At 42.5% G+C, this 26,608-nt stretch overlaps 1 long non-coding RNA gene across 1 annotated transcript; it reads right to left on the bottom strand.

Moving 5' to 3' along the window:
- Positions 1-7,915: 7,915 nt before the first annotated feature.
- Positions 7,916-9,810, bottom strand: LOC119281280. The gene is made up of 4 exons (XR_005138352.1): positions 9,710-9,810; positions 8,521-8,669; positions 8,049-8,098; positions 7,916-7,948 (listed from the first exon to the last, which is right to left on the bottom strand). It is a non-coding gene; the product is annotated as an uncharacterized LOC119281280 (long non-coding RNA).
- Between the last annotated feature and the right edge of the window lie 16,798 nt (positions 9,811-26,608).

The following is a 26,608-nucleotide window of genomic DNA, read 5'->3' as shown; positions in this document are numbered from 1 at the left end:
ATGCATTGGCCTTTACTTTGTGTGCATGAATTGTTCTTTTATGACATGGCGATGCATAGGAAGAGAGTTAGACTTCGTTGTGGCATGATATATGTTACTTTGTGCTCACTTCTAAATTACAAATCATTGTTAATTAAAATTGGCTTTGATATACCTTAGGATCCGGGTGGATCCATTACTTGAGCACTATATGCCTAGCTTAATGACTTTAAAGAAAGCGCTGCCAGGGAGACAACCCGGAAGTTTTAGAGAGTCATTCATTTCTGTTGAGTGCTTTCATAAAGTTTAAGAACACAAAAAATAAAGAGGGGAACCCAAAACTTTTCAAAAAGGAAAGTGAAAGTAAGAAAGACAAGCATTGTTGAAGTGGGAGAGCTCCTTGAACTTTGTTCATGCTCACAGAAACTTTGTGAATCTTAATTACAGAAAATTTTCATCAAAAATAATTATCCCCTTGTACAATTTCATTGTATTATAAAAATAATGTGCCAAGGTTTGCCATTAGGATGTTTACAATGCTTGTTGGTTTGTGCGGTGCAGGACAGAAACTTTGGCTGTAGTGCACGATTTTACATTTGTTACTGGAATGTCAAACGGTTCTGAAAATTTTTGCACTATCTTGCTGTAATTTTTTTTCCTAATTTTGGCAGAATATTTTGGGTACCAGAAGTATGGTGAATGTTCAGATTTCTACAGACTGTTCTGTTTTTGACAGATTCTGTTTTTGATGCATAGTTTGCTTGTTTTGATGAAACTATCAATTTCTATCAGCGGATTAAGCCATGAAGAAGTTATATTACAGTAGACACAATGCAAAAAAATATGAATTGGTTTTCAACAGTACTTAGAGTAGTGATTTGCTTTATTATACTAACGGATCTTACCGAGTTTTCTGTTGAAGTTTTGTGTGATGAAGTGTTTGATCGAGGAGGTCTCGATATGAGGAAAAGGAAGAGAGGCAAGAGCTCAAGCTTGGGGATGCCCAAATCACCCCAAGTAAATATTCAAGGAGACTCAAGCGTCTAAGCTTGGGGATGCCCCGGAAGGCATCCCCTCTTTCTTTGACAAGTATCGGTATGTTTTTGGATTCATTTCGTTCATGCGATATGTGCAAGTCTTGGAGCGTATTTTGCGTTTAGTTTTCACTTTTCTTTCATGCACCATGCTGGTATGAGATAGTCCATGGTTGATTTATAGAATGCTCATTGCACTACACTTAAATCTTTTGAGTATAGCTTTATAGAATGCTTCATGTGCTTCACTTATATCATTTGAAGTTTGGACTGGCTGTTTCTCTTCACATAGAAAACCGCCATTTGTAGAATGCTCTTTTGCTTCACTTATATTTGTTAGAGCGTGGGCATATCTTTTGTATAAAGAATTAAACTCTCATGCTTCCCTTATATCTATTTAGAGAGATGACAGGAATTGGTCATTCATATGGTTAGTCATAAAATCCTACATAAAACTTGTAGATCACTGAATATGATATGTTTGATTCCTTGCAATAGTTTTGCGATATAGAGATGATAATATGAGGGAGGTTCTAGTAGACGGTTGTGTTTAGTAAGGATATTGGTGTTAAAGTTTGTGATTCCCGAAGCATGCATGTATGGTCTCCTAACTATGTAACCAAATTGGCGCACATTGTATTTTGATTGTTTATCTTTGCGTGAAGGTCGGGGGCACGCGATGGTTAACTCCTACCAACATCCCCCCTAGGAGCATGCGTAGTAGTACTTTGGATTCGAGGGCGAATAAACTTTTGCAATAAGTATATGAATTCTTTATGACTAATGTGAGTCCATGGATTATACGCACTCTCACCCTTCCATCATTGCTAGCCTCTTCGGTACCGTGCATTGCCCTTTCTCACCTCGAGAGTTGGTGCAAACTTTACCGGTGCATCCAAACCTCGTGATATGATACGCTCTATCACACATAAGCCTCCTTATATCTTCCTCAAAACAGCCACCATACCTACCTATCATGGCATTACCATAGCCATTCCGAGATATATTGCCATGCAACTTCCATCATCATCATATACATGACTTGAGCATTCATTGTCATATTGCTTTGCATGATCGTAAGATAGCTAGCATGATGTTTTCATGGCTTGTCCATTTTTTGATGCCATTGCTATGCTAGATCATTGCACATCCCGGTACACCGCCGGAGGCCATATAGAGTCATATTTTTGTGCTAGTATCGAGTTGTAAGTAAATAAAAGTGTGATGATCATCATTATTAGAGCATTGCCCCAGTGAGGAAAGGATGATGGAGACTATGATTCCCCCACAAGTCGGGATGAGTCTCCGGACTTTTTGAAAAATAAAAGAGGCCAAAGAAGCCCAAATAAAAAAAGAGGCCAAAGAAGCCCACCAAAAAAATAAAATAAAAATAAAAATAAGAGAAAATAAAAATAAGAGAAAATAAAAAAATGAGAGAAAAAGAGAGAAGGGGCAATGCTACTATCCTTTTACCACACTTGTGCTTCAAAGTAGCACCATGTTCTTCATAGAGAGAGTCTCCTATGCTATCACTTTCATATACTAGTGGGAATTTTCATTATAGAACTTGGCTTGTATATTCCAATGATGGGCTTCCTCAAATGCCCGAGGTCTTCATGAGCAAGCAAGTTGGATGCACACCCACTTAGTTTCAGTTTGAGCTTTCATACACTTATAGCTCTAGTGCATCTGTTGCATGGCAATCCGTACTCCTTGCATTGACATCAATTGATGGGCATCTCCATAGCCCGTTGACTGGCTGCGTTGATGTGAGACTTTCTCCCTTTTTGTCTTCTCCACACAACCTCCACCATCATACTCTATTCCACCTATAGTGCTATATCCATGGCTTGCGCTCATGTATTGCGTGAAGGTTGAAAAGGCTGAAGCGCGTTAAAAGGTATGAACCTTGGCTGACACCGGGATGGGATGAGGGGTACCTTGTGTTAATAAAAGGGATCATACAAGACTATGATTTTGTAGGGATAACGTTCTTTAGCATTGATATTTTGAAAGACATGATTGCTTGTTGGGATGCCCGAAGTATTATTGCTTTATGTCAAATGATAGACTACTGCCTTGAATCACTCGTGTCAGCATCCGCCCCAGATAAACTACCCACCTTGCAGTATCCCCCCCCCCGAATGATCGATGCGGCGGTTAGGCATCCTTAGACGAAAGAGTGGTCTTTCAGGATTGGTCGTTGTGTGTCACCACCTCCCACCTATCCTACACATTCGATCAAGGTTGTCACTACGAAGCTATAGTCAAGGTGCACGGGGTCTTACCATCTAGCTGTTGGTACTCCGCATCTTCACGGAGAATTCAATTTCACCGGGTCCATGTCGGAGACAGCGGGGCAGTCGTTACACCATTATTCATGCCATGATTAGATCACATGGTCCAGATTATGCTAGGTAGCATTCCACATAAAAAAATATCTTTTTTATCATTTACCTACTCGAGGACGAGCAGGAATTAAGCTTGGGGATGCTGATACGTCTCCGTCGTATCTACAATTTTTGATTGTTCCATGCCAATATTCTACAACTTTCATATACTTTTGGCAACTTTTTATATTATTTTTGGGGCTAACATATTGATCCAGTGCCCAGTGCCAGTTCCTGTTTGTTGCATGTTTTATGTTTCACAGAAAACCCATATCAAACGGAGTCCAAATGGGATAAAAACGGGCGGAGAATACTTTTGGAATATTTATGATTTTTGGGAAGAAAAATTAATGCGAGATGGTGCCCGAGGGGGCCGCGAGGCTGGGGGCGCGCCCCTGACCCTCTTGGCCACCCTGTAAGGCGGTTACTGCTCTTCTTTGGCTGCAAGAAAGCTAATTTTCGGAGAAAAATATGGGCGAAGGTTTCAATCCAATCAGAGTCACGGATCTTCGGATATATAAGAAACGGTGAAAGGGCAGAATCTGGGAATGCAGAAACAAAGAGAGACAGAGAGACAGATCCAATCTCGGAGGGGCTCTCGCCCCTCCCATGCCATGGGAGCCAAGGACGAGAGGGGAAACCCTTCTCCCATCTAGGGAGAAGGTCAAGGAAGAAGAAGAACATGGGGGGGGGCTCTCCCCCTTGCTTCCGGTGGCGCCAGAACGTCGCCAGGGGCCATCATCATCACCGCGATCTACACCAACACCTCCATCTTGTTCACCAACATCTCCATCACCTTCCCCCATCTATATTCAGCGGTCCACTCTCCCGCAACCCGCTGTACCCTCTAATTAAACATGGTGCTTTATGCTTCATATTATTATCCAATGATGTGTTGCCATTCTATGATGTCTGAGTAGATTTTCGTTGTCCTATCAGTGATTGATGAATTAGTATAATTGGTTTAATTTGCTTGTGGTTATTTTGTTGTCCTATTGTGCCCTCCGTGTCACGCAAGCGTGAGGGATTCCTGCTGTAGGGTGTTGCAATATGTTCATGATTCGCTTATAGTGGGTTGCTTGAGTGACAGAAGCATAAACCCGAGTAAGGGAGTTGTGGCGTATGGGATAAAGGGGACTTGATGCTTTAATGCTATGGTTGGGTTTTATCTTAATGATCTTTAGTAGTTGCGGATGCTTGCTAGAGTTCCACTCATAAGTGCATATGATCCAAAAAGAGAAAGTATGTTAGCTTATGCCTCTCCCACATAAAACTTGCTATCGGTCTAGTAAAGTAGTCAATTGCTTAGGGACAATTTCACAACTTCTACCACCACTTTTCCACACTTGTTATATTTACTTTATTGCTTCTTTAGCTAAACAACCCCTAGTTTACATGCTCTTTATATTTTTGCAAACCTATCCAACAACACCTACAAAGTACTTCTAGTTTCATACTTGTTCTAGGTAAAGCGAACGTCAAGTGTGCGTAGAGTTGTATTGGTGGTCGATAGAACTTGAGGGAATATTCGTTCTACCTTTAGCTCCTCATTGGGTTCGACACTCTTAGTTATCGAAAGAGGCTACAATTGATCTCCTATACTTGTGTGTTATGAGGGAGCTAATAAATATTCCACTATTTGGGAATCACCCTTAAACACACTTGATATATATATATATATATATATATATATATATATATATATATATATATATATATATATATATATATATATGGCTATTCTATTACGTGTAACAGAATATTATTCTGTTACCCTTTTTGAATTGACGGTTTTAGGTGGTTGTGCTGATGTTTTCGAAGCGGTTGAACTGATGCTTTCAGTTGTGTTTAACAGATCGTCTTCTTTAGTTCAAAAACTTTTTGCAATTTTTTATCGGAACGGGGCGTGTAATATATCGTTGGAAAGCTCTTGACAACCACATTTCAAGTATATTGAATGTTTTTGCAAAATCATTATGGTTTAAGAGCAGTTTTGAAAAAAAACCATTTTTTTTCAAAACCGAAAACGTGAATCGTATTTTGGACTCAATTTTCAAACGGTTTGTCGGAATTGAGCAAATAAGATGGAGTTGGAAAGCTAGTGATAATCCGCATCTTCCATATATGTATTGTTTTTTCTAATTCTATATGATTTAAAAGTAATTTGAAAAACGGTGAAATTTTGGGAGAAACGTATTTTCGCGATTTTTTGCAAACGGTTTGTCGGATTGACGCAAACGATACGGCGTTGGAAAGCTACGGAAAATGCGCAACTTTTTCGTATTGAAATGTTTTTCTAATTCCATACGGTTTAAAAACAAATTCGAATACGGTCAAATTTGATTTTGAACGCAATTTTTTTTAAAGTTTGTCGAAATGGGGCAAATAATATACCGTTGGATAGCTATTGAAAATGCGAAACTTAGTCATGTTGAATGTTTTCTCATATTTGTAGCCGTTGAAGAGTAATGTGGATTACAGTGAGACCCATCATGGTGTTTTTCCTTCAAAAAAACAAAGTACTCGTACTGATATATTTGTGTGTTTGTACTGAGGTATTTTTCACTGTAGTTTTGAATGGTTCCAAAAAAGTACTTGAACGGATGTCTATATGATTTTGTAATGAGCGTGTTTCCACATACTAGACTTTACTTTGTATTTATTGAAAAAGTTTTCAATACGGCAAGACACATCCTGTTGTTTTCCCGTCTGATAAACAAAGTACTCGTACTGATATATGTGTGCGTTTGTACTGAGCTATTTTTCACAATTCAGAATGTTCAGGGGGTTGATCACTTGAACTTGTAGAAATGTAACTTTTAGGTTTAGTTTAAAATGTGTTTCGACATGTCATCATCACCGAACTTGCATGGTTTATATAGTTGAATTGGCTGAATTTTCTTCTCCAAGAAATGTTTTTGTGTTTTGTGATAGTAACCATTGATGCAAGAATCCATACCGAATTTGATATGCCCTTTGAACTGATTATAAAATACATACTAAACTATTGACATATGGTAACGCATGAAAACAATTACATAATCATCCATGGGTTGTACATGTTGCAAACAATTATCAAATGCTAAGCTACAGTCTGTACACTTCTTTTCTAAAATGTATTTAAAAAAGTCACACAATCTTCTATGGAACAGAGGAAAGATTTTTGTTTGTAATACAACATAAATGCTTGCTTAAACATATGTTGCACATCCTCGCAACCGGCAACGAAGCATGCCGTTGTACTGTCAAGGCAAGTACTAGTCATCAGTACTATTTTTTTGTACAAGTATATATTGCGACATTCTACTGTTCCATATCAGCAAGATATTGAAGATAAGATTCCAAACGATCATTAGGAGCATTAGAACTCAGAGATACTAGTCATGGAGCTCCTTCAAATCGGTGGCACTGACGGGGTGTTAGAGGATGGTCGTGAGCCTGCAAATCCAGTGAGGGAACTGAAACCAGCAGTAGCAGAGTACTTTGTCAACCCAGGATTGCGTATACACGTTTGTTGGAATGGAGCAGTGAAGTCTCACTAGCAGTACTTCTCATGTAGTAATACATGGACTTGCTGTTAAATATACATGGACCTGCTGTTAAATACACATGGAACTGATCATTTTCTAACCTGAGAACTGCAGAAAATTAGCAAAAGTGAGCCACCAAATTCTATATAGAAGTGCAGAAATTAAGACATCAAAAGCTTAAACAAAGTAGCTGGAGTTTTTTTAACACATCAGCATTTGAAGTTCTAGTTGTTCTTGTCCTCGGAACAAAGTACCTTCATTTTTAACCACCGCAAATAAACTCTTAAATGCTTATGGCAAGCATATTTGAACTGATGTATCCTTTTTCTAGCTATTGAATTGCTAACCACCACAAATGAACTCTTAACTACTTATGAGTTTTTAAATGCATAATACAACGGGAAATGGGTTTCAATCATATGCTAGAAGATGCCCCATGCAAAAACTAGAAATATGAGTGAGATAGAAAGAGTTGTACAAGAGTTGTTTCAACAAGAATCTACTCAACCTACAAAGACTACACCCACCAATCCATGTACCACTCTCTCCCTCATGTCCCCAACTCCATAATATGTACTAGCAGCTAACCTTAATACCGCAGACTTGTTGATCAACATCTGCCCACATTCCACTTGTTGAATGAAGCCATGAATGCGTCCCTGAGAATAAAACAGACCATATGAGAGGATGGTAACACACGAGATTGAGTTCCGATTCAGGTGTTTGTAAGTTAGTGAAACATGTGACGAAGAACTGAACTAAAAAAACAAGATTTTTGGAGATGGAAGAAGGCGTCAGACATCGGGTGAACCTGCTACCCCTACTCCTGTGGACTGACGGCTCCGGTGTAGTGGAGCTGATGGAGGCGTGGTTCACGAGCAGCGGCTTGGCGCACCGGGATTTGGCCGCTATAGGGGATCCGCTACCCCTACTCCTATGGACTGACGACTCTGGTGAAGTGGAGCTGATGGAGGCAGGGTTCACGAGCAGCGGCTGGGCACGCCAGGATTTGGCTCTGTAAAGATGAAGTGCAAATCACATTAAAGGTGAACTAAATATCTTCCTAGCAACCTCGTCCAATTGCATTACTCATAACATGATCTATAGAGACTTACATCCCAAATAAAATACATGCAGAGATGGGCGGCCACCAGCTTGTTTATATCTGAAATTTTAAGAAGCCAATGAACTTCAGCATGACAAGTAGATCAATACATCATGCAACTTACGTAGTTGCTTAACTCTAAACACATGGTCAAAATTTCAGTCACTTAAGAACTATAACAATAAAGCATTACCACACTAATTTACTTGTTTCACTATTAAAAATGGGTTTCAAACACAACTTCTAAGCAGACCGTGCTTACTTTTGCTCTCCCACTTGGAGTGAACAGGCAAAAACAGAATGCATTACTTGCGCTAAAAATCTAGAAATCCAATGAACACAAAAAACATTAGAATTATTCTGACACCTCGGGCGAATGGCTCTGCATGTGTTGCTTTTTAGATGTGTCGGTTGGACTGATCTCCTTCTCCCATCTGGACGGATAAATTGTAGAACTTGCACATCGATGTCGCAAAACTCACACTTTGGACGGATCTCCTTCCATCTGGACTGACAGTTGCAGAACTTCCATCAGGCAACTCACGAAACAAGCACGAATACAGCGATATCAATGAGAAATCGTGAGGGGGAGGCGTGGTTGCAGCGGTGGATGAACTTGCACGAATAGAACCTGGAAAAGCTTATGTAATTGGACTTACAACCGGCAAGTAGATGAAATGAACAGAATACAAATACCCGTTGTACTATACACAAATAACATGGAAACAAAGATGAAATCGAACTTATGATTGAAGCTACTCTGTAAGTTGTACTGATCAGTACTGTTACTTTGTTGTACCGATGGACACTAGTACTGATATAGCTAACACAGAGAAATTTTCATCTAGTGGACTTTAACATTATACTAGAAAAAGCGAGCTACAAAATAAACAACTAGATTATAATAGAAGCATTGGCTTATATTAGAAACAATGAGCTATGAAATAAACAACCAGATGTGAATTTGTTTCAAGCTAGGTTTGCTATTTTTGAATTTGATGCATGTTGCACTATAGGACCGCTACTGGTTTGCATGTTGGACTTGAGTACTTTTAAATTGTTTGCATAGTTTACTCCCGAAATTTGCACCACAAAAGAACACATCCGCATTACCAATCGCATATAGCAAAACTGAACTTCCTGCATCTACTGTTGTTTTTACAGAGTGGACTTATGTTTTCTTATGTACTTGAACTGAGATAAACTATGCTTTGTATTTTGATGCTCACACTAGCTAGGTCTGTAGAAGTTGTTCCGTGAGTTGTTATGCAAGTGGAAACACAGAATCTTTTAGAGCTCAATTTCCTGTGGAGGAAGTTGAAGAAGGATTAACTAATATTTGGTCTTGGCACAATAAATATATTTGAACCTAGACAATTTAACTAGTGGAACTGAGACAGTCAAACTGGTTAGCACATCTAGGTATAATGAGATTATTTAACTAGTTGAACTGAGACAGATTAGCACCACTAATCCACCATGTGATTTTGTTTGTAGTTTAGAAACATATACAGAAATGACCCCCATTCCAGTAGCTCAGCAAGCATCAAATTCTTCAAGTGAACAACAAATTGTTTTTGATTTAGCAAGTGATATGTTACTAACTAGAGTAGCAAAGCTGCCAAGCAAATGTACTGACACACTCAGCATCAGGGAATTTCTATTTCTTACAAGATCAAATTGCGCCAGTTCATGATGCAAAGGCCGGCTGCCTGGCTCGTCATCGTCGAACTGAACCCCGCACCCCTGTCGAACTGCTGAATTTTTTTATAGTATCTGTTAGATACAGTTCCAAACTAGTACCTGAAACCATCCCCAATTATGCATGTCAAGCTTCAGAGTTGGAAGTAATAAACACCCAAATATGCATGGGCTTATGTGAGTATCGATGAGCTACGAAATAAACACTCAGATATGAATTTGCTTCAAGTCAGGATCAATTTTTTTTAATTTGATGCATGTTTGCACTATAGAACCGCTACTGGTTTGCAAGATGGACTTGAGTACTCCCTCTGTAAAGAAATATAAGAGCATTTTAGATCACTACTTTAGTGATCTAAACGATCTTATATTTCTCTTGTTAATTTTTCCGTTTTACTCCCAAAATCATCACCATAGAAGAAACACATATGCATTCTAGTGTACCTTGACGGTGCATCAGCTTGTACTGAGGGTGTAGATTAGAGTGGCCGGAAGAGGATACAATAGCATGCAAACACCACCAGATAAGTCTAGTGTCGCCAGGACATATGTATACATGCTCACATCTCCATCTACAAGGAAGGATAGATGAATAATTGATAAGAAAAAAAATGTATGCTAGAACGTAAACCTAGAATTGGAAAAAACAAGTAGCAATGTTTTTACAGAAAAATGCCCGCGGGTAAGTTCCACAACTCTTTCAATTTGCAGGCACTAACAGAAACACTAATAGAGAAATAGCAAAGCACCATCTTTTTGGTAATACAGGAAAGTATGAAAACACCATAACATGATTTTTGCTAATGGGGTATATACTGATGTACTACTACAGGTTTGTTGTCAAAATTTACTTGTTGTTCGAATGTACTTCTTTTACGAAACTTAACTGAACATGACTAAATTGCAACACTCAGAATTTCATAGCATTTCTCAGAACTTTATTATACCTTCATTTTTGGAAACTGCTGCCTGTTCCTGCTATTTTTTCAGTTTTTTTGTGAACTGAGTCTTCTGCGTTCCTGTGCTGCATCTTCCTCTAAATTCATCTCTTTTTTCATAAATGTTGCATCCTATTTTTCGGCATCCCGCAAAAAAAAGGATCAAATTGTGAAAGATTGAGGAAGTACAGGCGGCTACCGGACCTGGAAGAGGAGGTCATCGCATGAGCAGCCTAGCCGGATACATCTGCGTGAGCATGGGGTGGCCTGCACACGATTCTTTGAGCGACGAAGGTGGAGCTAGCAGTTGGACTGCGAACCATGGAAGAGCTTGATTCTATCGAGCGCGAACAGGTGAGCAAAGCCCGAACTTGAAGAGTAAGACTAGCTGAACTGAGAAAGAAAACCGATTTTGTCACACACATCCAGTGGAACTGAATAACAACACACACGCACTGACGAGTGTACAATTCATCAAACTTCTGAACACTAGGGAAGTGTCCATGCTGCACATCCACACGTACAAAGATCTGTTTCCACTCATGACACAAATGATCAAATAGAAAAATAAGAGGACGGGAGAGAGCGGCAGCTTGTGGCGGTGGAGATTGAGGAGGACGATCATTCTGGTTAAGGACAGGGCGGTGGCGGCTAATGCCGGATCCAGGCCGTGAGCCAGAGTTCGGGCCGTTCTGATGAATGCTCACCGTCAGGCCATGGCCCTGCCCAAAAATCAGAGGATAACTAGAGTAGGGGTAGGGTGGGAGCGCGTCCCCGGACTAGGGAGCGCGCGTCGCCGGGAGGTGGGGAGAGGTGCGTCGCCAGGAGGTGGATGCGCGTCACCGGGGGGCAGCGTGTTGCCGGGAGGTGTGGGCGAGGCATGTCGGCGGGAGGTGGTGGTGCGGCGCTTCGAAAGGATGGGGAGGGGGCGGCGCGTCGCCGGGAGGCAGGGGGCTGCGCATCGGCCGGAGGTGGTGGTGGGGTGCGTCCGCAGGAAGGAGAGGGGGTGGCGCGTTGCCGGGAGGCAGTGGGCTGCACGTCGGTTGGGGAGAAGACGACGCGTCTGCGGGAGGTGGTGGCGCAGCGCGTCGCCGGGAGGTGGGGGCAAGGCCCGTCAGCGAGAGGTGGGGTTGCGGCGCGTCAGCGGGAGGAGGTGGGGCGTGGACGTGGTGATCGAGGTGAGGATGACGGGCTCGGGGGTGTTGGGCCAGCGCTTTTCAATGTACCACGAAATGCAGATCGGGCCCTATAGGGTGCGAGGGTAACAGAATAATATTCTGTTACTGGTAACAAAATAGTCCAGCCCTATATATATATTCTTTCATCAGTTTTCCTAGAACCACCAAATTCTCTGCATTTTTGGACCTTCCAAACACCAACCTCCTATTCAAACCCATTTGAATTAAATTCAAATGAGTTTGAACTTAATTCTCTCAATCATGTCCATTTTTTATTTTCTTGGATCCAGCTCATTTTTATGAGTCCGGGAAAATTAACCCTATGCCCAAGTCCCTTCTTTAACCTTTTTCTTTTCTTCCCTTTTCTTTCTTTCTTTCTTTCATTTCCTGTTATGAGAGAATGAGGGAGAGAAGAGACCCCCAGCGCAGCCCAGCCGCCACTTGGGCCTCCTGTAGCTGCAGCCCGTTAGCCCGAGCCTCAACCTCCTTTCAAACCCTAGCACCCTTGGTTCGATGGCAATTCCTATTTGACGCGCGCGGGCGGTAAGCTGTCGAGGAAACGCCGATAGCTGCTTTCGTTCGCCTGCTTGTTGGGCCGGCCCACTATAGGGTTCGCGTGCTTGTTTTCGTTCGATGTTGTTTCTTTCGTTGGTTTTTTCTTCTTCTTCTACGTTTTGATCTCTTGTTTTTTTCTTCTGGTTTTGTTCCTGGTTTCTTTCTTCTTGTTTTGTTCATGTTTCTTTTGGTTTCATTTTTCTCCTGTTTTTATTTTCTGGTTTTTGTTTTTTATCCTGTTTTTCCTCTTCTGAGTATGGTTTTTCTCCTGATTTCTCTTCTGTTTTTTTAGTGAATATACAAATGTTCACTATGTCTTGAATATACAAATGTTTAATGTATATTACAAAATGTTCAATGTGTATCCTCAAATTGTTCAACGTATTTTTAACAAATGTTCAGGTCGTATCCGAAAATTGTTCAGCGTGTATATTTGTAATTTTTTCAAAAATGTTCATTGTACATTAAAAAAATTCATCATATAATACAAAACAGTTCATCATGTATTATTTTAAAGTACCGAACTTAGTTTAAGAAAATGTTCAACATATATTACAAAATGTTTAACGTATATTTACAAAATGTTCAATGTGTATTTAAAAAATATATTCAAAGGAATTTGTTACTTCAATTTTCGCGCCTCGAATCAATCACTACAGTTCATCAGTTGGATTGGTTAGCTAGGCTTGTTATGGAAAGGGAGGTGGCGAATTCGAGCTCTTACTGACGCATGAATTTTTGTTTACTTTTTTATTACTAGTACAAATGCCCGTGCGTTGCACCGGGCAATAAAAGGGGCACAGCCTGCTTCATGTGCTATTTTGCATCATTTTTAATAAATGTCGATAATAATGGTGAACGTGGAAATTTCCTTATTTTTAATAAAATTAATGTCCTCATTGAAAATCTAACACCTTTTGACGAATATTTGTATGAAAATTGGAAAATTTCTCTATAAATTGATATTTTTAACAGATGTTTTTTGAAAAGAATGTTTTTTTGTTGTACATTTTGAAATGGTTTTTTAGTACAAAGTGAATTTGGGGGGGGGGGGTATTTTTAAGTGTTTTAAAAAGTATGAAGTTATTTTTTGAAATATTTTAAACCTCTTTTTATGTGTTAAATTTTAAGGCATTTTTATTTCGTAATTTTTACTCCAAACAAAATAGTTAACGTACACAGAAGGACCCACGAACTCATCTTCCTGCCCCTGCTCTAGTACTCCCTTGTGTTCAACTAAAAAAATAGTACTCCCTTGTGTGCCGTTGTGAGGGCATTTTCTTATCTTTCCCCATTTTCCAATACTCACTTCCGCCGCCGCCTGCATATATGATTCACACAGGGTGAGCTGTGGTCTGCCGTACGAGGCCGTCGCCGCCACCCGCGGCAAGGCAAGAGCTATTGCGGGTAGCACCACTTGCGTCCAGCGCACCTAAGCCCTAGCCTAAAAGCATCGAAATTCTTGAGAATTATTCAAATGTAGAAGAATGAAGCAATTTATTAGCATTTACGTAAAATTTCTCTTATCTCTAAGGAGCTGAACTAAAAAGTAGTGTTTGATAATGTGAATATCTTGAGTTAAAAGAAACATAATGCTGGTAGTGGTGCACCTTATTTTCTCCCGGAGGCTGCGAGTTTCAACCCAGCCTAGAGAGCCCTACAATGGTTTTCTGGTACACCAGGATTCCGTGTTGAATTCGATAAAAACAAACATCTCATTTTCGAACACCCGTAAAATGTGTCATCATTTAGTTTACGACTATAATCGCTTCGCTTCTCGGGTGATTCCCCATCAACTTGTATTTTTTCCTTTCTCCAGGATAAGAGCACAAACAACCGGACTTGGCAAATCCGGCCCCTCAAACGTCCGTTGACACGTCCACACTGACCGGGCATCCCTCAAATGTTGCACCGTAAATCCACATACCGTAAAATCCGATCCTCAAATCCATACAAACCATGCACTCGTGTAAACGGGATTCAGCGGCGCTTAGAGATAATTTATGTATTATTTTATTGGGTGTCCAGGCATATATGTTTTCGCCACATGTGTACTGACCACTGACCTGTAGTCAGTATGAGTATGTCAAAAACACAAACAGATGCAAACGCAACTTGAAGAAGAAAAAATATATAGAACCAAACCTGTCAACAGGTGATTCAGAGAAGAAAACAATCATGCGATTTAATCCTATTTTAGCTCGTTCCTGAACAATCCAGCAGCCATAGACCACGATTCCCACCAGCCGTCTTGCGGGTGACGCGTGTGGTGTGGCCCCATGCACCGCTGTCCCTCAGCTTGGCATCATCCTCGTCTCTGTCCCCCACACATCTCCCCATTCGTTGATTCCCTTCCCGCAGCGCACATCTCCTTCTCCGGCCTCTTCCTCAACTTCTCTCAGAGGGGGAGCCTTACTGCTGCCGCCACCACAGACGTGGTCGCGCTGCTGCCGCCTTCGAGTTCGCCGGCCGCGGCTCAGATCTACGGGATTCGTGTCCCCAAGCCGCTGGCGCCCCCTGCGACCGGCGCTGCCAACCCTCCTCGCCTCCATGCGTGAGGACAATGAATGACAGCGCCGCCATCGGACCGTTTCGCGACCACGCCCAGGCCGCTGCGCTGCTGCGTGAGCTGCAGGTCGGCGCGCCCGTGCACGGCACGGTGTTCCGGCGCTCCACATCGTGCTTCGTGCAGGGCCTGGCGGACCGGCTGGCCCTGGCGCACCCGCCGGCGTTGGGTACGGCCAACATGGTGTTCTGCGTCCCGCGGTCGTCGTGCCTCGATGGGGCGCGCGGCGAGGCGCTCGCCGTGGCGTAGGAGCTGTGCCCGCCCCTCAATTTCACCTGCTCCGCCGCCCGTGCACGGCACGGTGTTCCGACGCTTCGCGTCATGCTTCATGCAGGGCCTGGCGGACCGGCTGGCCCTCACGCACCCGCCGGCGTTGGGTACGGCCAGCATGGCGTTCTGCGTCCCGCGGTAGTCGTGCCTCGACGGGGCGCTCGTCATGGCGTACGAGCTTTGCCCGCCCCTCTATTTCACCTGCTCCACTGCGCCTCCCCTCAATCTCTCCTGCCCCGCCGCGCCGCCCCTCGATATCTTCTGCTCCGCGGAGCGCCCCTGACCTTCTCCTGCTCCGCCCGCACCTCACCTTCTCCTGCTCCGCCGCGGCAAGAAAGGAAGCGGAGCGTCTGGATAAGATGCAAGGGGTCTGGACTGCGGTTGGAATTCAAATGAGTACGGGGTTTGTTTTGCAAAATTGAATCATTTTGCTAGATCCACTTACATAGGGACTGCGGGTTCTATTATATAAAACCATAGGGACTTTTTTGCAAAACTGTCACAACAACGTACGGTAGAAACCCAATTCTCTTTATTATTAGGTAAAGACTTGTCAGGAGCTCGTTTCGTCCTAATGGGCCGGCCCATGCGCTCTGCCTTCAGCGAAGGCTCGATCATTTGCCGCTCGTGCACGGCAAATAGGAGCTCTCTGGTTCGATCCCCTTCATCTCTCCAGATCGATCCCCTTCCTCTCGCTCATCTCCCTCTCCTCCTCTCGCACTGCCACCCATGCACAGGAGAGGGATCTCGATCCCCATGACCACGCACCCCCGCGATCGACCTCCTCTGCGCCGCTACGCCTCCTGCCACTCCACCTCCACCTCCACTTCCTCTCCTCCTCCTTACCTTGCGCCTCCTTGCGCCCCCTCGACCCATGCTGTGCCTCTCCTCCACCGTCAAGCACTGCCCTCTCTCTTCTTCTCCAGGAGAATCCCCGCTGCCTTGGACCACGTCACCGCCACCTCGAGCACCACCGTCGTCGGGAACCGGTCATATCCGGCGAGTCTCGTCAGGATCCGCCTCCTCCGTCCCTGGATCCGGTCGCCGTCGCCTTCGCTTTCGCCTTCGCCGCGCCAAGCTCCCCTACCTTGCTGCCTCATGTTCATCGGTTGAGCAGTGCTCAACCCCTGCCTCGACTGCATTGGCTTGTCCATCCTGCCAGCTATGCTTCCCCTCCTCGTGCCTCACCGGAGAAACTCCACCGGCGGCCGAAATCTCGTAGGAGCTCGCGTCGCCTCCACCCGATCTCCTCGTCACCCCGCGTCTCCTCGATCCCACTCGCCAACATCGCGACGTCCGCCCCGTCCGGCTGCCGGACCTCGTCGACGGGAGCTCGGGCCCACCAAGTTCCAGGAAACCCCAAGTATGACCCCGTGTACATCTACGTGATGACCCGCAAAGTTCCACGAAGCATCAAGTTCGACTACGCGGCTATGACCTCGGATTTGGACCGCAAGTGCCAAGTACCCCACCGGCAAGACCACATAGACGCTCGAATGACTACAGACAAAAACGCCAAGTTCCCCTATCGTCACCCCCGGAAACATCGAATGCGTCAAGTCCCTCTCCGAGACATGTACCACTACTTCCACTAGCGAGAACGTCTACTTCCATCTACACCACATCGAACTCATTCTGCCCAGAAAACGCATGCTTCGTAGGTATAACCCCGAGACGACGCCCGTGAACGAATGCATGTGTGTTGTATGAGATGCTCATGTTTGCACCGTGCCCGAGTTGTCATTCCACGTTCCTCCTCGTTTGTCATGTCGTCGACCCGCGGGAACCCGGTAACCGGGATCACCCCACCACCTTTTGCATGACACGCTCACACCACCCTTCTTTTGCATTAGCATCTCAACGAGTTGTCGAAACCGGAACGTTATCGTGGCACTATTTTTGTTTTCGCCGCCATGATGATAACCCACAAGTATAGGGGATAATTGTAGCCTCTTTCGGTAAGTAAGAGTGTCGAACCCAACGACGAGCTAAAGGTAGAACAAATATTCTCTCAAGTCCTATCTGCCACTGATACGACTCTACGCATGCTTAGTGTTCGCTTTACCTGGAACAAGTATGAAACTAGAAGGACTTTGTAGGTGTTGTTGGATAGGTTTGCAAGATAATAAAGAACAAGTAAAAAAAGCTAGAGGATGTTTAGATAAAGATGCAATAAAGTAAATATAGCGAGTGTGGAAAAGTGGTGGTAGGAGTTGTGAAATTGTCCCTAAGCAATTGACTACTTTACTAGACCGATAGCAAGTTTTATGTGGGAGAGGCATAAGCTAACATATTTTCTCTTCTTGGATCATATGCACTTATGATCGGAACTCTAGCAAGCATCCGCAACTACTAAAGATCATTAAGGTAAAACCCAACCATAGCATTAAAGCATCAAGTGCCCTTTATCCCATACGCCACAACCCCCTTACTCGGATTTATGCTTCTGTCACTCAAGCAACCCACTATAAGTGAATCATGAACGTATTGCAACACCCTACAGTGGGAATCCCTTACGCTTGCGCGACACGGAGGACACAATAGGACAACAACATAACCACAAGCAAATTAAACCAATCATAGCAATTCATCAATCGCCGGTAGGACAATGAAAATCTACTCAGGCATCATAGGATGGCAACACATCATTGGATAATAATATGAAGCATAAAGCACCATGTTCAAGTAGAGGGTACAGTGGGTTGCGGGAGAGTGGACCAATGAATATAGATGGGGGAAGGTGATGGGGATGTTGGTGAAGATGGCGGCGGTGTTGGTGTAGATCGCGGTGATGATGATGGCCCCCGGTGGCACTCCGGTGCTACCGGAAGCAAGGGGGAGAGAGCCCCCCTTCTTCTTCTTCTTTCTTGACCTTCTCCCTAGATGGGAGAAGGGTTTCCCCTCTGGTCCTTGGCTCCCATGGCATGGGAGGGGCGAGAGCCCCTTTGAGATTGGATCTATCTCTCTGTCTCTCTCTGTTTCTGCGTTCTCAGATTCTGCCTTGGCACCGTTTCTTTTATATCTGGAGATCCGTAACTCCGATTGGATTGAAACCTTCGCCTAGATATTTTTCCAAAAATTAGCTTTCTTGCAGCCAAAGTAGAGCATCAACCGCCTTACGAGGGGCCCATGAGGGTCAACGGCGCGCCCACTTAAAGTGGTGGCATGGGCCATCCTCGTGGCCACCTCGGGCACCGTCTCGCGTTGATTCTTCCTCCCAAAAATCACAAATATTCCAAAATAATTCTCCGTCCATTTTTATCCCATTTAGACTCCGTTTGATATGGGGTTTCTGCGAAACTTAAAACATGCAACAGACAGGAACTGGCACTGGGCACTGAATCAATATGTTAGTCCCAAAAATAATATAAAAAGTTGCCAAAAGTATATGAAAGTTGAATAATATTGGCATGGAACAATCAAAAATTATAGATACGACGGAGACGTATCAACATCCCCAAGCTTAATTCTTGCTCGTCCTTGAGTAGGTAAATTATAAAAAAGATAATTTTTGATGTGGAATGCTACCTAGCATAATCTTGATCATATGTCTAATCATGGCATGAATATAAAGACACGAGTGATTCAAAGCAATAATCTATCATTTGACATAAAAACGATAATACTTCGAGCATAGCAATAAAGCAATCATGTCTTTTCAAAACAACATGGCCAAAGAAAGTTATCCCTACAAAATCATATAGTCTGGCTGTTGCTCTATCTTCATCACACAAAGTATTTAATCATGCACAACCCCGATGACAAGCCAAGCAATTGTTTCATACTTTAGTAATCTCAAACTTTTTCAACTTTCACGCAATACATGAGCATGAGCCATGGACATAGCATTATATGTGGAATAGAATGGTGGTAGTGGAGAAAAAAAAGGAGAAGATAGTCTCACATCAACTAGGCGTATCAACGGGCTATGGAGATGCCCATTAATAATATCAATGTGAGTGCGTAGGGATTGCCATGAAATGGATGCACTAGAGCTATAAGTGTATGAAAGCTCAAACTGAAAATTAAGTGGGTGTGCATCCAACTTGCTTGCTCATGAAGACCTAGGGCATTTGAGGAAGCCCATCGTTGGAATATACAAGCCAAGTTATATAATGAAAATTCCCACTAGTATATGAAAGTGATTAGTCAAGAGACTCTCTATATGAAGAACATGGTGCTACTCTGAAGCACAATTGTGGTAAAAGGATAGTAACATTGCCCCTTCTCTCCTTTTCTCTCATTTGTTTTATTTTCTCCTTTTTTTGGTGGGCTTCTTTGGCCTCTTTTATTTTTCATAAAGTCCAGAGTCTCATCCCGACTTATGGGGGAATCATAGTCTCCATCATCCTTTCCTCACTGGGGCAATGCTCTAATAATGATGATCATCACACTTTTATTTACTTACAACTCAATGTTACAACTCGATATCTAGAACAAAGATATGACTCTATATGAATGCCTCCAGCGGTGTACCAGGATGTGCAATGATCTAGCGTAGTAATGACATGAAAAAACATCAAAAAACGGACAAGCCATGAAAATGTCATGCTAGCTATCTTACGATCATGCAAAGCAATATGACAATGAATGCTCAAGTCATGTATATGATGATGATGGAAGTTGCATGGTAATATATCTCGGAATGGCTATGGAAATGCCATGATAGGTAGGTATGGTGGCTGTTTTGAGGAAGGTATATGGTACCAGCGAAAGTTGCGCGGCACAAGAGAAGCTAGCAATGGTGGAAGGGTGAGAGTGCGTATAATCCATGGACTCAACATTAGTCATAAAGAACTCATATACTTATTGCAAAAATCTACAAGCCATTGAAAACAAGGTACTACGCGCATGCTCCTGGGGGGATAGATTGATAGGAAAAGACCATCGCTCGTCCTCGACCGCCACTCATAAGGAAGACAATCAATAAATAAAATTGTGCTCCAATTTCATCACAAAGCGGTTCACCATACGTGCATGCTTCGGGAATCACAAACCTCAACACAAGTATTTCTACTAATCCAAGTCGCCCACTAGCATGACTCTAATATCACCACCTTTATATCGCAAAAGTATTGCAAGGAATCAAACATATCATATTCAGCGATCTACAAGTTTATGTAGGATTTTATGACTAACCATGTGAATGACCAATTCCTGTCATCTCTCTAAATAGATATAAGTGAAGCAAGAGAGTTTAATTCTTTCTACAAAAGATATACCCATGCTCTAACAAATATAAGTGAAGCAAAAGAGCATCCTACAAATGGCGGTTTCCTATGTGAAGAGAAACATGCAATCCAAACTTCAAATGATATAAGTGAAGCACATGAAGCATTCTATAAAGCCATACTCAACAGATTTAAGTGAAATGTAATGAGCATTCTATAAATCAACCAAGGACTATCTCATACCAGCATGATGCATAAAAGAAAAGTGAAAACTAAATGCAAAAGACGCTCCAAGACTTGCACATACCGCATGAACGAAACGAATACGAAAACATGCCGATATTTGTTGAAGAAAGAGGGGATGCCATCCGGGGAATCCCCAAGCTTAGACGCTTGAGTCTCCTTGAATATTTACTTGGGGTGCCTTGGGCATCCCCAAGCTTGAGCTCTTGCCTCTCCTCCTTTTCTTCATATAGAGAACTCCTCGATCAAACACTTCATCCACACAAAACTTCAACAGAAAACTCGGTAAGATACGTTAGTATAATGAAGAAAATCACTACTCTAAGTACTGTTGAAAACCAATTCATATTTTGTTTTTGCGTTGTGTCTACTTTAATATAGCTTTTTCATGGCTTAATCTACTAATAGAAATTGATAGTTTCTTCAAAACAAGTAAACTATGCATCAAAAATAGAATCTGTCAAAAACAGAATAGTCTGTAGCAATCTGAACATTCACCATACTTCTGTTACTCCAACAATTCTACAAAAACTAGAAACAATAAACAATGTGTACATAAAGACAGTGCAGAAAGAATCAGAACCATTTTACGTTCCAGTTAAAAATGTAAAATCGCGCACTACAGCCAAAGTTTCTGTCCTGCACCGTACAAACCAACAAGCATTGTAAACATCCTAAAGGCAAACCTTGGCACATTATTTTTATAATAGAAAAGAATTGTACAAGGGGGTAATTATTTTTGATGAAAAGTTTCTGTAATTAAGATTCACAAAGTTTCCGTGAGCATGAACAAAGTTCAAGGAGCTCTCCCACTTCAATAATGCTTGTCTTTCTCGCTTTCACTTTCCTTTTTAAAAAGTTCTGGGTTCCCCTCTTTTTTTTAAAACTATATAAAAGCACTCAACAGAAATAAATGACTCTCTAAAACTTCTTGGTTGTCTCCCTGGCAGTGCTTTCTTTAAAGCCATGAAGCTAGGCATATGGTGCTCAAGTAATGGATCCACCCGGATCCCAAGGTATACCAAAGCCAATTTTAATTAACAATGATTTGTAATTTAGTAGTGAGCACAAAGTAACATATATCATGCAACAACAAAGTCTAACTCTCTTCCTATGCATCGGCATGTCATAAAAGAGCAATTCATGCACACATAGTAAGGCCAATGCATAGTATAAACAGTTTCTTGCAATTATATCATATTGGAAACATAGAGAGGTGGAGATATAGTTCCTCTCTCATAATAATTGCAAGTAGGAGCAGCAAGCACATGCATATTATATCTATCAAAATCATCATGTGTAACGGTAAAAGGCAACCTATCAATATAATCCTTAATAAGCACAAACTTCTCCGATATAGTGTAGTAGGGAGAATTCAAAAAGATAGTAGGACTATCATGCGTGGGTGCAATAGCAACAATTTCATGTTTAACATAAGGAACTATAGCAAGTTCATCTCCATAAGCATAATTCATATTGGTATCTTGGCCAAAAGCATAGCAAGCATCAACAAAAAGGGATATTTCAAGAGAATCAACGGGATCATAACAATCATCATAGCAATCATCCTTTGGTAAGAACGAAGGGGAATTAAACAATGTATGAGTTGAAGAGTTACTCTCATTAGAAGGTGGGCACGGGTAGCTAATCCGCTCTTCCTCCTTTTGTTCTTCGCCCTCCTCATCATCTTTTTCATCCAATGAGCTCACAGTTTCATCAATTTCTTCTTCCATAGCTTCCTGCAAAATATTAATCTCTTCTTGGACAGCGAAGACTTTCTCAATAAATGCATCAATATCGGAATTGTATTCATAATTTTCATAGCAATATCTATGTATAGCAAAATTTTCAGGTCTGTAAACTGAATCATCAAAATCTTCAAACTCTTTAAACATAGATTCAATCTCATAAGAACCCATAAAAGCAACGAATTCTTCTATTTGTTCCACATCATAGTAATCATATATACCATTAGCATAAGAAGCCAAGGTTTTATTATCATTGAATTTGCATGAAAAGGGAAGGTGTGGAGACTTTATCCTAGAACAATAAGTATAATCATATCTCAAGCATAGTTGCCTAGCATACCAATATAACATATGAATTTGATCCCATAATAGTTTCCCTTTTGTGTCAAGCGATAATCCCTAAAGTATTCATGTTGATCCAACGTGTCTCCCATAACATAATTGAATGGGGTTTTCTCAGGATTATCAAAGTAGTAGATAATATCTTTCACATAACCAGCATCGAGGGTTTTAGGAGGTTCCCCATCTCCATGAGTAGCAAGTACACTTAATTTTTTTGGTATTTCGTGTTCCATATCCATAACTAAAGAAAGAGAACAACTAAGAACAACAAATAAAAATTACTTAGTGATAAAGCAAACAAGCACACAGAGAATATTCACCCCACGCCATGACTCCCCGGCAACGGCGCCAGAAAAAGGTCTTGATAACCCACAAGTATAGGGGATAATTGTAGCCTCTTTCGATAAGTAAGAGTGTCGAACCCAACGAGGAGCTAAAGGTAGAACAAATATTCTCTCAAGTCCTATCTGCCACTGATATGACTCTACGCACGCTTAGTGTTTGCTTTACCTAGAACAAGTATGAAACTAGAAGGACTTTGTAGGTGTTGTTGGATAGGTTTGCAAGATAATAAAGAACACGTAAATAAAAGCTAGGGGCTGTTTAGATAAAGATGCAATAAAGTAAATATAGCGAGTGTGGAAAAGTGGTGGTAGGAGTTGTGAAATTGTCCCTAAGCAATTGACTACTTTACTAGACGATAGCAAGTTTTATGTGAGAGAGGCGTAAGCTAACATACTTTCTCTTCTTGGATCATATGCACTTATGATCAGAACTCTAGCAAGCATCCGCAACTACTAAAGATCATTAAGGTAAAACCCAACCATATCATTAAAGCATCAAGTCCCCTTTATCCCATACGCCACAACCCCCTTACTCGGGTTTATGCTTCTGTCACTCACGCAACCCACTATAAGTGAATCATGAACGTATTGCAACACCCTACAGCAGGAATCCCTCACGCTTGCGCGACACGGAGGGCAGAATAGGACAGAAACATAACCATAAGCAAATTAAACCAATCATAGCAATTCATCAATCACCGGTAGGACAACGAATATCTACTCAGACATCATAGGATGTGTTAGGATTTAATTAATCCTATTAATCCCTGCTTTTTCTAAACGAGGCGTTTGCCTCGTGTCCCTTCGGAGACACCCCTTAGGAGGTTATATTATGTGTAACACATCATCAATGAGAATAAGAGTTCACTTTTACATCTTTGTGTTTGTCTCTCGTTCCTCTCTCGATTTGAATTCTAAACACGTTATCAGCATGTAGTCTCTCCCTAAAAGGGATCCGGCCAAGAAAACAATGGTTACACGCAACAATGACAGGCGACAAAGCGGTGGCCTCATGTCTCGCGGCTCTCCCTCTGTCATCGGCGATTTGGCGCGAGACGCTCGGCCACAAGGGATTGATCGCGGCGGCGGCAACAGTGCAGCAACATGCAGCGCCAGCCTCACGGAGCATACATGCACCCTCGCTTCGTCGAATCAGCCATGAAGAGGCCGGCGAAGCAAGTCATCGATGGACATGCAGACAAGCAGAATAAAATCCATCGGCATTGGCGAATTAGAGCACGCAACGCGCAGCGGCTTTGCTACGGCCGCAGTACGCGCCGGCGCATCAGGTCGCATGCATAGGCATGCATGCATCAGTTGAAGAAATCGATCAGGAGAAGGCCAATTTGGCTTTTCATTTTGAGATTAGCATCAGCGATCCACTCATCGTGTCTCTTCAGAACGGAGAGCAATCTTCTTTTTGCATCACAGGATATCACCGAGAATGGATTGAACTTTTACATGATTGAGAGATAAAAGAAGACGGTGGCGATTTTTGGCTTGGCCCTGGATGCTGCAGATTGCGATTCCCAGCCGCAATATCAGTTCCTCGACGGGAGGCGCCAAGTGAGCGCAGCCACCCTTGACACGGCTGCCAACGGCAGCCCCTCCTCGGTGAGCCCCCTCCACGGCAAGACGTCGCGGTTGCATGTGCGAGGCGGTTGCCCGGCATGATGTCGACCGCATAGCAACTTGCAGCGGTGGTCAGATTGGGACTCGATCTCAATCAATCGAGAGAGCAAATCGGGATCAACCGACGGAAAGATCGAGGAAAAGAACAGAAAAGGTACTGTGCGTCGTTTTCTTGCATTGCTTCAACTAAATCTCCTCCATTAGGACAGTCGTCCCCGTCGCCAATCGCCAGCCCGGCGTACGAACCATCACGGTGCAAAGGCGTCCGCATCTCATCACGAAGGGGCGTCACGCACGCGTGGCAGGACTCGGCCTCAGCGCCGCTTGCCCGACCCGCGGCAGTTGATGGCGTCGCGACCTCAGCCACAGGCGGCGCACACAACCGTGCCATCCAGCGCACGGCAGGGCAGCGTTGCAATGTCGGCTCCCGCTAACAGCATGACACTCCCTGGTATGCGGTGAGAGTGCAGCATCCATGGCAGTGCAAGGCGGCGTGACGGCGCCTACCACCACGGCCACCCAAAGCGTGTCGCCTATTGTGCTGGATGCGGCGAAGGACGGTCCAGCGCAGAGAGCCCCTCCCGTAGCGGCAGCGTGGCTCGCTCTCCCATGCCGGCACTCGACGCCGTTCCCACACAACGATGGTGTAGTGGTGTACAAAGGCAAAACAAATCCTTCGATTCGTAATCACGCATAGAGAAGGCCAATGGAGCCTTATCTCTTTGTTGTTTTTCAGTTCTACCATCGAGGTTTTACTGATTCACGGATTAGGACATGTTCAATGCATTTGCTCTCTAGCAATTCCTACAACATGTTCTTTACCAGCACAACAACATTGTTTTGCGACTGAGATAAAATTTCCTCGCATAACAATATTGATTTTGTGATTGAGAAAAAAAAATTCTCTCGCAAAACAATCTCATTGTGATTGAGATTAATTTTCTCTTGCAAATTATTAATTCACATAGCTGAATTATCTTGCAACTTGATACAAGATCATCTCATTTTAATTTGAGGTCTTTACAATTCAAGTTTTCACTTGAATATCAAGTCTGCAACATCATATTTACTACATTAGTAGTATTTTTCTGTTGAGTACCGAGCTGTATTCCAGATCTTGATGTAATACAATTCGACGTTTATCACGTGTTGAGATTAATTACGTCCATTTGCAACAGAGAATTTTAATCTCTTGCAAAGATAAATTCAGTACCTTTGCAGTACTGTTTTTCCGTTGAGTACGTGGTATTCCGGAATATTTCTATGATGTATCTATTTCCATGTTAACCACATGTCGAGATTAATACGTCTATTTGCAATTAAGATTTTCAATTTCTTGCAAATACATATGCAAAATTCAAGGTGTCATCCTTAGCAATTTGAGATTCACACTAATGATTTCGTGCCACCTTCTTGAAATCTATTAATTTTGCAACATTAAGATGTATTTATATTATGCAATCTGTAATATAAATAAATTACCGGTTTTTCACCGAGGATGATATGTTCTATGTGTTTACCACATTGACATTCTTCATGAACATGTCACAACGGTCAAGATTGATTTCTCTCGCACAACAAACATGTAAATTTTTGACAATAACATCTCCCTCATTATATTAGGAAAACACAAGGTAATGAGATGGATCTACAGTCCATGTGCAGACTATCTCTATTACTGTGAGATCTGTATGATCTTCAATGTGTTATGTTCCCACAATTGAGGTTGAGTATTTTCAAGTTATACACTTGAGTCAAATTTTTGCATTCTTATTACAAAACCATGATGGTTTTTAATTTACTTCTTGTAAATTAATTATCCCTGGCTTGCCCCTATAAGTAATTGATGGCTAACAATTTGAGGCACTTGCCCTCAATGACC

This window comes from Triticum dicoccoides, chromosome 3B (assembly GCF_002162155.2).
Source record: "Triticum dicoccoides isolate Atlit2015 ecotype Zavitan chromosome 3B, WEW_v2.0, whole genome shotgun sequence".
In the NCBI taxonomy this organism is placed as follows: domain Eukaryota; kingdom Viridiplantae; phylum Streptophyta; class Magnoliopsida; order Poales; family Poaceae; genus Triticum; species Triticum dicoccoides.
The sequence above is the reverse complement of the archived record's forward strand: the minus strand, read 5'-3'. Positions and strand labels throughout refer to the sequence as shown.